Here is a 14960-nt window from a genome sequence, read left to right as displayed (position 1 = left end):
TTAGCTTTTTTTGTAGTTAATTTGATAGTTGTGAGAAAAAAAGTAAAATGATTATAATTTAAAAGTGACATTTTGGCCTTATTTGGAAAGTTGACTATTTTAGTTAGCTATTCAACTTTTTGGTTATTTTAGTTTGGCTAAGATAATTATATTTGGAAAGTTTTAAAAAAAATAATTTGATAATTGTAAGAGAAAAAATAAAATAATTATGAATTAGATATAACATTTTATCAGTTTGATTTATAAATTTAGAGAATATAACAACGACTAATTTGATTGTTAATGTATCTCAAAATAAAACTCAACAACACCCCTATTCACTACAAGAAATGTCACTTTTGGCTACCAAAATATTGGTCGCCAAAAGTCACTTATTTAGTCGCCGAAGGTGTTTAGCGACCAAAATTTTTTGTCGCTAAGTTCGTCGCCTTTACCCTGTCGGCGATAGTATTGGCGACTAAAATTTGTTTGGTCGCCGAAAGTGTACACATTTGGCTACTAATCTTAGTTTAGTCGCCAAAAGGTATGTTTCCGCCACTAAAGTATTAGTCGCCGAATGAGGCTTTTTGGCTACTAACTTGTTGTGGTCGGGGAAGGTATCACTTTTAGCTACTAAATAATTGGTCGCCGAAAGTACACATTTGGCTACTAATCTTAGTTTAGTCGGCAAAAGTTATGTTTCTGCCACTAAAGTATTAGTCGCCAATTGTTTTTTTCTCTCATTCTCAAATCTTTTAGCTACTAATTATTTGGTGGCAAAAACGTTTTGGGTTATGTTTTTGCTTCTAAATTATTAGTAGCCAAAACTTTTGATTACCTATTTGGCTACCAAAACATTTGGTGGCCAATAGTTTCTTTCTCTCATTCTCAAATCTTTTAGCTACTAATTATTTGGTGGCAAAAACATTTTGGGTTATGTTTTTGCTACTAAATTATTAGTAGCCAAAACTTTTGATTACCTATTTGGCTACCAAAACATTTGGTGGCCAAATAATTTGAAAAAAAAAAAAAAATTTGTAAACAACCTGTATTCATTTATATTACAACCTGTACCCTGTATAAAACAATATAATCTATCAACACCAAAATATGTTATCAACCATTAAAGCATTCAACAACGTGCACACATTTCTGTTCCAAGCATCCAAAAAAGTAATCTTCAACGTCCAATTCTATATATATTACAAATTCCATACAGTCCAAATCTAATCCAACGTCAATAATTTAAATCCATACATAATTTAAAATCTTCAAGCAAACACTTGAAGTGACTCAAAACATCCATATGGCAGCCTAAAGAATTCTACCACAAAGCACAACCACAACCAGACTTCAAACAATGGCTAAAGAATAACTAAAATGGTCTCTTCTCCGCGATACATTCACCTCTCATACACAAATCCTTCGATAGCGTTGAAATTTTTTTTTAGAACTCATATTAACTAAAGGAGCACGAAAAATGATAGCAAAAAGCTAAAGTCATGAGCATTAGTCAAATGCATCGTCATCATCATCAGGAAGGGGCTGGCTAGCCGCTGCAGCAAGCTCAGCTTCGTGCCTGTAAAGAATACCAAAGGGATAAGAAACACCACAAATTGATCATTAACAGCAACTCATAAATTTTCATTCCTAGACTCTAATGTTTCCCACAAGTTAAAAATTTAAGAACTGTGAACCACCACCACCACCACCACCAAAAAATAAAATTTGAAATTTGTTTACGAAATTTTGTTTTTTGTATTTTTTAATCTTTGGTGGATTTTTTTTTCATATTTTAATCAAATTTTTCTTATATGTTTAAATGCACCTAATCTAGATGCAACTAATGATATTATCACACTATTTTTTCATTACATCATGATGCAACTAATGATATTATCACACTATCTTTGATGGATTTTTTATCACACTATTTTTTCATTTTTCTAATGATATTAATTCAAAAGGTTCCTTTGGAGAGTTCCCCTGCAAAGATAAAGATAATTATTTGTGATGTTTTCTTGCTTATCTTTATCTAATAGTCTACAACTCCACCAGTATAAATAAACAAAAAATAAAATAACAAACAATGTACTATTCCATTACCCTGCAAGCTTCCTGGCAAGGTGCAAGAAAGGTTTTTCAAAGTTATAGTTACTCTTAACAGAGATTTCATAGTTGCTGCACATTGCCCATGAATGCTGTAAATAGAAACAGAAAATTCCAAAGCAAGTTAGAATTGATAATAAAAGTGGCCTCAAATGCCAATTACCACAAAACTGACCTTGATAAAATTCAAAATATTGCAATGGATCTACATTCTATTGAATAATAATATTAGAGAAATTATATTCACTCTCCCCCGTTAGCCTCTCACACTCCCGTTGTGAAAGGTTAAAAGAAAAGTGTGAAAATCATTTCACAAATATTATCTAAAGAAAAAATAATAAATTTTACAAATTACAAGTATTTCCAAGTAAATCAACCCATAGAAAATGATACAGCTCCATTTCTTTTACCAAATTGAAAATCAAAATATAATACAATACACCACAAAAGATCTTCCAAAAGTTAATTATCAACAAATGCAATTCCTTACAACTAAACATGGAAATATTCTTCTAAATCAAACTATATAGGAAAGCAAGTTATAGATCTTTTTTTGGGTGAATAAAAGTTATCTCTTGTTCTCACTTTCTTCCATTTCAACTTCAAAACAAGTTACTCTTGGAACTCTAAAGACTATAGCTTTACATGCTATAGAGAACTCTCGTCAGTTAGTCCAAAAAAGCCATTCAATTGGTTCACAGAAAGTTACACTCGACACACACAGTCTAAAGGTCATTGGCTAAACATTCTCCAGAGAATACCTTTCATGTTCTTAAGAAAGTTGGGAATCTTTTTAGCAGAAGACTTCCAACTAATTTTGCATGATCTATATGTTTAGTTGCTTCTTTTGCTACTTCCTCTAGCATTAAATATATTCAACAAATAATCCCATAATTTTATTTGTCAAAGAAAAAATAGATAATATATTCACCATTTTCCAATGCAAGGTGGACGACGTAAATTTATCAATTTCTCTTTTATGTTTTCTCCTAAATTGTCTAAATAAGAAAAAATATATACCACTAACCTTTCTTTTCTTTTGTTGTTTTTGCCCTGCAGCCTATTTTCAAAATATAAGTCAATCAAGTTTCTTCAAAAAGAGACAATAAAATTTCTAAATATGTTGGATGTCTTCTACATAAATTTGAAAAAATTCAATTCTTTGGTTGTGGTGTTGCCTTGCCAGACACGAGAATAGTATTTTTGTACTAGGGCTACATATCCTGAATAATCTCACTCCAACTAATATTATAGCGAGCCAGTCATAAATCAAAACTAATGGTGAGATGACCCATTAGAAAACCTGACTTAAAATATAATCTCACTACATATCCTGATGTATAGTGGTCTCTGCACAATGAATTACTAAGCACCCATAAATGAAAAATATTGTTAAATGGCCTGACATAAGAGGGATTGCTTCAGCTATTCTGCATATTAGCTTGAAACACTTATATCACAGGCCAAATATATATATATATATATATATACACACATTAAAATTTCCAATTTGGAAATTTTAAAGGGGGTGTGCATATCCATTTGCTTGAGGTAAGCAACCAAACATTCTTATGTACCTATTTTAAAATTTTTAGGATTCTGGAAGTATGGGACCATGTACCTATATCATATTTATTACAGAAGTATGTTGAGTTACCCATCAAATCAAGTTCAATCCCACTGCTACAATCCAAACTTTTTAAAGAAAATATGATGTAATTCCCTCTATAACTAAAAACATGCTCAAATTAGAACCCTTAACATGTTTAATTTTTATTGCACAGTTGGGGCTCATAAATGGGATAAAGGATAATCCAACTCCAACCATATTTTTATTGCACAGTTGGGTTCTTCTTCCTTTTTGGAAAAAAGAAAAAGAAAAATGGGTATTCAGACCGATGACATGAACAACTTTTTCAAAAAAAAATAAAAAATCAATAAAATTGGCCAAAGTCCTGAAACTGACAATGAAGCATTGCAACCTTTTTACTTCATAACAACAGAGGTTCACACACTTAGCTTCAATCAGAAAGTGCAAGATCATAGACCCAATTAGAAGAAATAACAATACTTTAATAATAGAGAGTCAAGAGTCTTACTTGCCAAACTTCAATGCCTACATATTTTATTGGCTTCAACACACTGCTAAAATAGAGAGTCAAGAGTATATTGATTAAGATATTTCCTTGATTTTTTTTTTTAAAGGGAAATGATATCAACCACACTGCTAAAATATTATGAATCAAGAATATCAGCACCCATTGTTCCATTCTCCAAATCAGGTGGACTTTGTAATCTAAGACAGTGCACACACTACTATAAAACTAATACAAACTCTACTATAAAACTAATAAGCAATTCATCATCTCTTTTTCCTCTACAGTATAGTCTTGTTTGGATGGGGTTATTTAGTGAGAAATAATAAGAAATGAAGAGAAATAAAACTTGTTATGTGTTTAATGTGTTTAAGTGATATAAACGTATTTTCCTAAGTGTCCGCAACGTGTCTGCGTTAGAATTTTTTAAAATTCAAATTTCCTGCTCAGAAAGCATCACCTACACCATCCCCATCATCTCGATATCAATTTCCTGCTGTAATTGTGACCAAACTTCATTACAACATGCACTAAATATGCTTGATGCAAAATGTCAGCTGTGTTTTTCCTATTCACATGCTTTTTGTCTTCAAGTTATGCCTATATGAACCAAAGAGGTCAAATATCAATCCTAAATTTCAAAAAGCAACACAAACAGGTGGTGGTTTATCATAATTGAGGACTACAGGATCTGATTCAAAAATGTATCACTATAATACCACAAAAGTACAGAAAATCCCACTAACTTATTCCTCTTAACATCTATTAGTTTATGAGACCACATATGTATGAAAACATCAGCATCCCTGATTCTAAGGTGAAAAACTGAACACAGATGAACAGGTACTTGAGTTATCTACATGGACAATAGAATAGTCATACAAGGCAAAAGCTAAGAATATACCCATGAATAACTTGAATGAAGAAGGCATAGATCTTTTCTCTTTGGCCCAAAATACACCAGATTTCTGTGAATGGTATAAGCCTGGATCTATAAGGATAGGCCTTGCTCTTTGAATCCTGCAAATATACACTCAAAATGTTACTCCATATTAATGTTTCAAAAGATATGTAATATTTTTGACTGAAAGGTCAAAGGTAAAGACATAATGTTCTTGAAGGACAAACTCAAAACACAAATTAAAGACTATTGTAAAATGAGAAGCAAATATACAACTATAGCAAACAGAACAAAAAATTTATAAATAAAAAATAAAAAATGAAGAAGAATAAAAGATTGTGAACCAGTGAATTAAATCAAGTAAAACTTTAAAATCTTAGTATTTTGTAGCCTAATTAGTAGACAATAGATTTTACGTGGAGCCTTCTATAAACATATCCATTACCTTCCCACTTCTCAACTTCAAGCACTTAAAGCAAACCAGGCTCAACAACCGCTTTAGTTTGCTCACATGGGAAGGATGATATACTGGAATTGGTAATTCTATATACCCAAAGTGACCTAAAAGGTAAAAAAATGAACAAAACTTTAGCAATACTTCAATGTGTCCAGCGGTCATGACCATTCAAACTTCTAAGTGTAATCAGAAAATAAAAAGGATTAAAACATGAAAAATACCTTCGCATGTCCCCGGTTCCGCAGCACCACATGATTCACATCGAACAACTCTTTCCCAACAAAACAAAATCTCATAAGTTATTGGCAAAAGTGGCACCAAACATTCTAATAAATCAGTGAAACAGATAAAGCACAATACAAATTCTTGGATGAATTTTATTTGTATAATATAAATCAAACTAAATTATGGAAACAATGTAGTTGACAGAATACATCAGAGACAATGTAAATTGCCCTCCATGACGAATCACAAAAAATTAAAAATAAATAAGTAAATAGTGTATTTGTAAATGTATATTTGTTCCTATTTCTTTTTTTTGGCCAATGACACAAACAATAAATAATTTAAATAAAAAGTTAACCATAAGGAATTCAGCAGTGGATAATTTGATAAGAAATGAATCATGACCATAGCTTTGCTCTGTTACATGAGCCATTACAAGGCAAAGTACTCAAGATTTTCAACCAACTTATAACCTCTATGGACGTGTTTTGTGATGCATGCTTTAACAATTTCTTTTCTTTTCTTTTTTTTTTTTTTTTTTTTTTTGGCGGGGGGGGGGGGGGGGGGGACTATTGAATTTAAGGAGTTTATGCTTCTGTAATACACATTATTCTTATGCCATATCCTTACTGCTACCTACTTCAACTCTCCAATGGAAAATTATTGATTTGATTCGTCTAACATTTCCGGGCTTCAGCAGTAACACAAGATTAGAACTTCTTTGTTGTATGTATTTTTTATCAGCACATCTTAGCTGTATCTTTTGAATTCTAATAGTATTGAAATTTCAGTTCTTAGTGTCTATTATTCAGAAAAAGCATTTTGAACAACAAACCTGAATGAAAGTTGCCGGGTCAGAGGAAATATTTAGAAAGCCCTTAATGCAGTCAACTATCTGGAAAGAAGAAAATAGACATAAGTTTCATGTGAAACATCAAGGGAATCATGGTAAATTTGAAACAGAGCATCAGTAAGAAGCATCAATATCATTTCGCTTGCCTTACATATAGTAAGCACAGTACAAACAGAATTTTGATAAGAAAATTTCAAATGAAAAAAGGCAGCTCATCATCTTCCTTGTCATTTGAAAACAATACACCACCCAATACCAATAAATATACCAATTTTCCCTGCTTCAATCCCATTTTTAAAATCAGTTTTTTATTTAAATTTCCTTTGAGAGAGGAAACATTACTTCAATAGGCAACTAGTATACTATAGATTGTATTTCTGGACATCCTGAACCAATTGATTAAATAATCATAAAATGATTTGTCATTGCTTTATTTTCAAATTGCCTTACACTCTAAGCATCTATTTTTTGAATTGGTAACATAGGATCCTACTATATTGGGTGTACTTTTTAGTTAGGGATATACCACATTAAGATTTCTAAAATGTACTTCAAATGCTATTTTATATGAAGTTTCAATGTCCATTGCCACTAGGTTATATAAAATAATGAAAGAACTAAGGAATAAAAACCAGCAATCTTAAGAAAAGATCAGTGGTCAGTCAACCACACCATCACAGAAGGACCACCTGCAAATATCAAAACCTGTATTGTTTCCTTAGCACAATATTCATGTTGGATTAGGTGGCATGGTAGTCATAACAGATGTAAAATACAGCTTTGATAGGTTTTTGTTTTTTTAGGAACAATACCACTTCATTTTAGAAAGACTCAAAGACTAGAATTTCCTCACAACTTTACCACATTCAATGAGAAAATAAAAAAGCAACAGCTTGTTGGTAACAACTTCAAGTACCAAGCCTCAAATTGGATAATAGAAAATTTTCTATGCCACTGTAACGTAGAATGTAATTTACAATGCCTCTGGAAAGCCAAACATCTAGTAAGAATTCCTTCTCTTTGTGTTGTTAGAGCAGATTTTTTTTTTTAGTAAGACTACTGTTGTTAGAGCGATAACGTAGAATGTAATTTACAATGCCTTTGGAAAACCAAACATCAAGTACCAACTCTTTCCCAACAACTCTTTCCCAACAAAACAAAATCTCATAAGTTATCGCTCACCTCACTTTTTGAAATTTCAAATTTTAAAACACATACTCACTCTCTCTCTCTCTCTCCCCCTCAAAACACGCTTTGCTACCCCAAGAAGAAGATGCCAAATCTATAAAGGCCAACAAAATAAAATAAAATAAAATAAAATAAAACAAAATAAAGAATTCTTACGAATGGTTCAGTTTAATTTATAGCAAATTTTTTATGTTAAATTTTGGATACTAAAACTTATAACGTTATAATTTAGATTTATGCAGGTAAGTCTTATTTAATTATGTGGTCCTTTTTAATTATATAAGTGGTGGGAATTATCGTAAGTCCATCTAAAATATTATGTACCTTAATCTCAATTGATTAAATTATGTTCCATCCGTAATCAACTAACTCACAATTATGTTCCATCCGTAAGTCTGTAAGTCCATCCGTAAGTCCATCTAAATTATGTTCCATCCGTAAGTCCGTAAATTATGTTCCATCCGGATCAACCAACTCACAATTCGTAATAAAAGCATCAAAATCTCTCATACGCCTTGAGACTCCATCCCCATTCAACTTTTTTGAAGCAAATCCATTAACGTTAAAATCACCTCCCACAACAATTTGGCGAACACAACCCAAACAAACCAATTAACTCCAACAAACGACCATCTAAACCTAGGACTTAGGACCATAAACCCCCATAAGCTCAGCCACTCATCGTTGTCATCAAAATCTCTAAACCTTATAGACAAAAAACACCCTAAATACTACTTGTAGCTTACCGACCAAAATCCCCGAAGGATCTACTACTGAAAGATAAGGCCTCCTAACTCCTATTCCAAGTCCCCCAAATGCTCCTAAAAAAATTTCAATTTTACTTTCTAGAAAGATTACAATATCTGGATTATTCTTGATCAAAGTATCTTTCACTGCACTTCTCCTACTCCTAGACCCAAGACCCATACAAAATCAATGTGGCCTAGAAGATGAATCGAGTAGGGCCATTCTTATAAAGGTTAGGGGAAAGCAAAAGAACACAAACAAAAATATGTTAGTTTTAAAAGAGTCAATTATCCCTTATAAACATAATTAGGTCCTAGTCATAGGAAAGCACTAAAAATATACTTGAAGAGTAATGCCTATACAAACTAACAAATTTTACAAACTTTCCTTGATGGAGGAGGATCATATCATCTTTACTCACTTATTTTGGAACGGAAATGATTTGAAGCAGAAAACATAAGGAGATTAAGGTTCTTCTTTTTCGCTAACTTATACAGAAGGGATAAAGTCGACACTGTAAAATCAAAAGCAATGAGATAGAATCCGTACTAGATATCTCCGGTTAGGGATATAGGTGTAGGAAAAGGGAGCTTTAACTAAGTGTGTAATTGTTGCAGAAAATTTAACCACAAAGGTAAGAGCGGTATTGACATGTAAATTAAATATTCCTTTGCCAAGAAAGCAATTGTAGAGCAACAATTAAGTCAGATGAGTGGTTGAAAAAGAATAGAAGAAAATTAAAAAAGCCAACCTTAGAAATCAAACCTGCAAGCAAGCCAAAAAAAAATACCCATTAGATGCCTAATTCAAACTGTCGTCGAACATTCAGTCCCTTGCTTAGAACTCAATGGACCTGTCGGTATAGTTGGTCCAAAATCAATGAACAAACAGAGCAAAAACCAAGATATATATATATATATATAGATATAGATTCAGAGAGATTCAAATAGATATCAATGGACAAACAGATCAAAAACGGCCATGGCTTCGATCACCTTTTCTTCACTTTGTTCTTGCACCTCCATCTCTAAACGCTCGCCTCTCATCTCTTCTCTTCCTCACTCGTCGGCAGTAGTCGTGGCTACAACCGTTAGTACAATCGTGGAAAATGAATGGCAAACGACCATGGCTTCGATCTCCACAGATTGGAGCCTGGATACCATCTTAGTCAGATCTTCTCGAATTCGGTGGAGCCGTAAGAATTAGGGATTTTTGATTGAAGGGGATTTTTGGTTTTTCAGATTGGGTATTTTGGTTCAAGAGATGGGGAGGGGGGAAGCCGAGCGGGAATGGAAAAAAGGGGGTGGAAAATCGAGCGGGAATTTTTTTTTTTTTTTTGGTAATATTTAAACAGCAAAATGATTCTTTTTTTTTAAAAAAAAAAATAATTTTTTGTTAAAATAATTTTTTTTTATAGTTAATGAATTTATTTTTTTTGCTTTTTTATTTTTTCCAGTTATAAAGGTTGAAAATTTATTTGTTTCATTTTTATTTTAATGAATAAAAAATTATTCTTATTTTTTTACTTTGGTAGAAGTAGGAGTAATATTTTAATGCAAAATAATTTCCATAAATTTTATAAATTGGTTTTTGTTTATTTTTAGAAAAACATAAATTACAAACGCGTTTGGTTTGAACAAAATGTTTAAAAAAATTTAAAAACATAAACTAAAAAGCATGTTTGTTTAGGCCTAAAATATTTATATTTATTTTTTGTATTATTTATGACGATGGAATTATACACATTATAATTGAAAAAAAATATATTTGAAAAAAGATGAGAGAGATAGAGAAGAGAAATGAGTAAGAGAGATGAGTGAAAGAGAGAGAAGAGAAATGAGTAAGAGACATAGAGAGTAAGAGACAGAGAAAGAGAGACCCATTTCATTTTTTGACTTTTTCCTCTTTCAATAATAATGGGCTCAGAGAAAGAGATGAGTGTGATTGAGAGAAATGAACGATTGAGAGAGAAGAGAAATGAGTGAGAGAGAGAGAGACAGAGAGAAAGAAAAAAAGAGAAAGATAAACAAGATGAGCGAGAGATAGACAAAGAGAGAGGGAGAGAGAGAAAGACAGCAAAAAGAGATGAACAAGAGATATAGAGAGAGTGAGAGGGAGAATAAAGATAAGCAAGAGAGATAGAGAGAGCCAGCGAGAAGAGTGATGAGTGACAGAGAGAGAGAAAAAAAAGAGAGAGAAACAAGATGAGCGAGAGATAGAGAGAGAAAGATAACAAAAAGAAATGAACAAGAGATAGAGAAAGCGACATAGAGAGAGAAAGAAGAAAAATGAACAAGAGAGATAAAGAGCGAATAGATATGAGAGAGCCAGAGAGAAGAGTGATGAGTGGGAGAGAGGGAAAAAAATTGGGGAAAGATAGAGGGAAAAAGATAGAGAGAGAAGAGAGATTTTTTATTTGGCGACCAAAACTTTTTGGTTGCCAAAGGTAAAAACAAATTTTTATTTTTCATTCGGCGACTAAATAGTTTTGGTAGCCAAAACTCAATATACGGCAACTAAAATGGTGGTGGTTGATGTGGTTGGCGGTGGTTCTGGTAACGGTAGTGCGACGGCGGCATTACGACAGGTTTGGCGGCATCGAGAGTGAGAACCCTAGAGAGAGATGAGAGAGACAGAGAGAGAGTGTGTGTGAACACAACAACACCCATCTCTTTCTTTCTCTGTACTACAACACATTAACAGAGATCCACCAACGTGAGAGAGAACGTGGAGAGATAGAGTTCTAAGAGACGTGTTTGGCAGACGTGGGCGAGAGAGAGGGTAGAGAGTGTTTGGGCGGGAAAAACTTTAATCTGGACCCTTAGATATTGATTAGGAATCATCCCAACCATTCAAATGAAATGTATCTCTTATACATTTTAACATATTTTCAAAAACCTTCCTCCCTTATTATATAGATATATATATATATATATATATATATATATATATATATATATAATAAGAAAGAAAAGAAAGAAAGAAAATTAAAAAAAAAAGAAGGAAAATTTTTTCTCCAAAAAATTATGAGCCAACTCAACCCTTGTTTTTTTTTTTGGGGGACTCCTGCATGACTAACTAGGCACTAATCAATTTTTTAGAATTTTAGAACATGCAATATGTATATTTTCTCATAGATAAAGACAGATGAAGAAATCAAGTGTCAAGTGGATTTAATTAATTTATTATTCAGTTGTAACTAGCAGTCAAAATCATTTTCTGAAGCATATCTTAGCAGTCAAAACCATTAACGTACAACTAAAAAATATATACGCACAGCCCCAGCTTAGGCCTTTAGTTCAATTAGCATTAAATCGCCAATTACTTTTATAAATCCCTCAAATTTAAAAAAAAAAATATATATCTAAATTAAGTGAATCTAAAAAATAATTAAGTGAATCTAAAAAATGCACAAATTTGCTTTAAATATTTAAAAAAGTTGAAAAAATTAATTATTTAAAAATTAAGAAAAATTTTAAAATCTGAAATAATATCAATAAGTCTTACAAATATGTATTATTTACTCATAAGTCATGATGAGTGAATTTTTTTTACACACTTAGCCCTCGCAAAAAGTGTGAATTTTTTTTTACACACTTAGCCCTCGCAAAAGAGATTAGTGGTGAAGTTGTGGTAGTGGTAGTGTAAATGGAGTGGCAGGGGTGAAAGAAAGGTAATGGTAGTAGTAGTGGTAGTAGTGGTAGTGGAGTGGTGGTGATGATAGTAGTAATAGTAGTCGTAGAGGTGAAGTGGCGATAGTGGAAGTAGTGGTGGGGGTGGAATGGCGTTTGTAGTAGTGGTGAAGGTGGTACTGGAGATGGATGGTGAGAGACAGAAAGAGAGAGAGAGAGAGTCAGAGAGTGAGAGACAGAAAAACGAAATCTGAAATCGGTCCTAATATTTGTCCTAAAATTATAAATTAAAAATATTAAATTATCTTAAATATTTGTGCTAATATTTTTTTTACTGAAAAATATTATAATATATTTTAAAATCAAACAATTCTTATATTCTTATATTATATATATATATATATATATATAATAAGAAAGAAAAGAAAGAAAGAAAATTAAAAAAAAAGAAGGAAAATTTTTTTTAAAATTTTTTTTGAGCCAGCTCAACCCGTGTTTTTTTAGTTGCCAATTACTTTTATAAATCCCTAAAATTTAAATTAGAAATGTCTCCCTCCAAATTTAAATTAACAATAGTGTTTGATTATTGTTAACCGTGTATAACGTAAAAATAATTTTAAAAAGTTGAAAAAATTAATTATTAAAAAATTAAGAAAAATTTTAAAATTTGAAATAATATCAATAAGTCTTACAAATCAGATTTATTTACTCATAAGTCATGAGTGAATTTTTTTTACACACTTAGCCCTCGTTTTGATAATGAAATTTTTTTAAAACTTTTTAAATATATGTTTTGTGTCTGTAAAATGATTATTTCATTAGTACTGGTAATAATATTGAAAAATTTATTAAAATGATAAATAATTGGGATATTTTGTCTTTTATTTGTGAATTTTGATTTATTCTTAATTTATTAGTGTTATTGAAATATGATGATGTAAAAAGTATAAATCGTTTAATTGTACTTTTTAAAAATAATAAATTTATTATTAAAAATTAAATTCATCAGACTGACCTGTAACTATGCCTTTAAATTTTTGCAATGTAAAACTATCGACAAACAGCCAATAACAAGTTGCCCATTTTAGCATACCTTTCGCGTGAGGGCCCAATTATTAAAAGATGTGTTCAACCCATCAAATGAAAGCCGACAACTTCTTCCATCTAAAAATAATAGTCTATTTTCAGAATTTAATTTCTTTTTATAATACAATTATTACATTTTAAAAATATTAATTTTTCAAGATTACCTTTTGATAGTATATTTTTGTAGAAATATCAATTGTCATAATTGTACTTTTTGTATTATTAATGGATTTAAAAAAAGGACAAAATAAGAAATTCATATTATTTTAATAATTAATTTTTTTTAAATTAATATTTTGAGATAATAAAAAATAAAATAAGATATTAATAATTTTGGATGGTGGGTGTACAACCTAAAAATAAAAATAAAAATAAAAATAACTATTTTGTTTAGTCAAATTTTCAAGTGGAGACTAATGGTATTGTTATTAATAAAATAAAATAACTATTTTGTTAATTTTTTTATTTTCATTCGGCTACCAAATAATTTAGTAGCGAAAGGTAGGTCTTTAGCGACTAAAAGGAATGTTGTCGCCGAAAGTTAACATTTGGCGACCAAAATTTTGGTCGGCAAAAGATTAAAAATTAATTTTTTTATTTTCATTCGGCTACCAAATAATTTAGTAGCTAAAGGTAGGTCTTTGGCGACTAAAAGGAATGTTGTCGCCGAAAGTTAACGTTTGGCGACCAAAATTTTGGTCGGCAAAAGATTAAAAATTAATTTTTTTATTTTCATTCGGCTACCAAATAATTTAGGAGCCGAAAGTAGGTATACAGCGACTGAAAGAAATTTTGTCGCCGAAACTTGACATTTGGCGACAAAAAGTTTGGTCGGGAAAGATTAAAAATTTATTTTTTTATTTTCATTTGGCTACCAAACAATTTAGTAGCTAAAGGTACCTCTACGGCTACTAAATTTTTATTTAGTCGCCAATTGTCATATGTTTAGCTACTAAAAATTATTTTAGTCGCCAATTGTAATATCTTTAGCTACTAAATTTTTTTTAGTAGCCAATAATCAACATTCCCCTACTAAAAAAAATTAGTAGCTAAAAAGTTGACTTTTGCCGACTAATATTATTTTTGGTAGCCAATTCCGTGGCTTTTGCCGACTAAATTAGTTTTGGTAGCTAAAAGTGGTCGGCAAAAATGCTTTTTCTTGTAGTGATTGTTGCCCTTCTCATGGCTGAAACCATGATCATGTACCACAACTTTACAATCTGTGGCTTTGTTTAAGATGTGAATTAGTTATTTAACATTTTAATTTTTTAATTATTTTAACTTGAGACTAATATTTTTAATAATGTTATCATACATTTTTTGTGTGCAAGTTATACCATTTATAAATTTTATTATCACAAATGACATAACTCAATATTATAGGAGTCATAACTAATTAAAAAAAATTAAGTCATAATCAAATATCACATGAGCTGTAACCAAACAACTCTTAAATCACAAATAAAATAATTTTATAACTAATATTATAATGTGTCATAATTAATAATACAGTAAGTCATAATCATAAACATAAAAATCATAACAAAGCATGCATATGATAGAGTGTAGCGTAGAATTTCCCATGAAGTGAAATACACAGTAGAGGAAATGGTTATCTTCTTCCTAACCACGGTAATTGTCTTCTTGACTCTTGACTGAGCTATTGTAGTGAGACCTTGACACATAT

At 31.1% G+C, this 14960-nt stretch overlaps 1 long non-coding RNA gene across 1 annotated transcript; it reads right to left on the bottom strand.

Moving 5' to 3' along the window:
* Positions 1 to 1153: 1153 nt before the first annotated feature.
* On the bottom strand, positions 1154 to 5533 carry LOC145821063 (uncharacterized). Its single transcript, XR_014363103.1, has 2 exons — positions 5089 to 5533; positions 1154 to 1558 (listed from the first exon to the last, which is right to left on the bottom strand). It is a non-coding gene; the product is annotated as an uncharacterized LOC145821063 (long non-coding RNA).
* Between the last annotated feature and the right edge of the window lie 9427 nt (positions 5534 to 14960).

This window comes from Camellia sinensis, chromosome 3 (assembly GCF_055761805.1).
Source record: "Camellia sinensis isolate YWXY chromosome 3, ASM5576180v1, whole genome shotgun sequence".
Lineage (NCBI taxonomy): Eukaryota > Viridiplantae > Streptophyta > Magnoliopsida > Ericales > Theaceae > Camellia > Camellia sinensis.
This window is presented reverse-complemented; position numbering and strand designations above follow the sequence as displayed.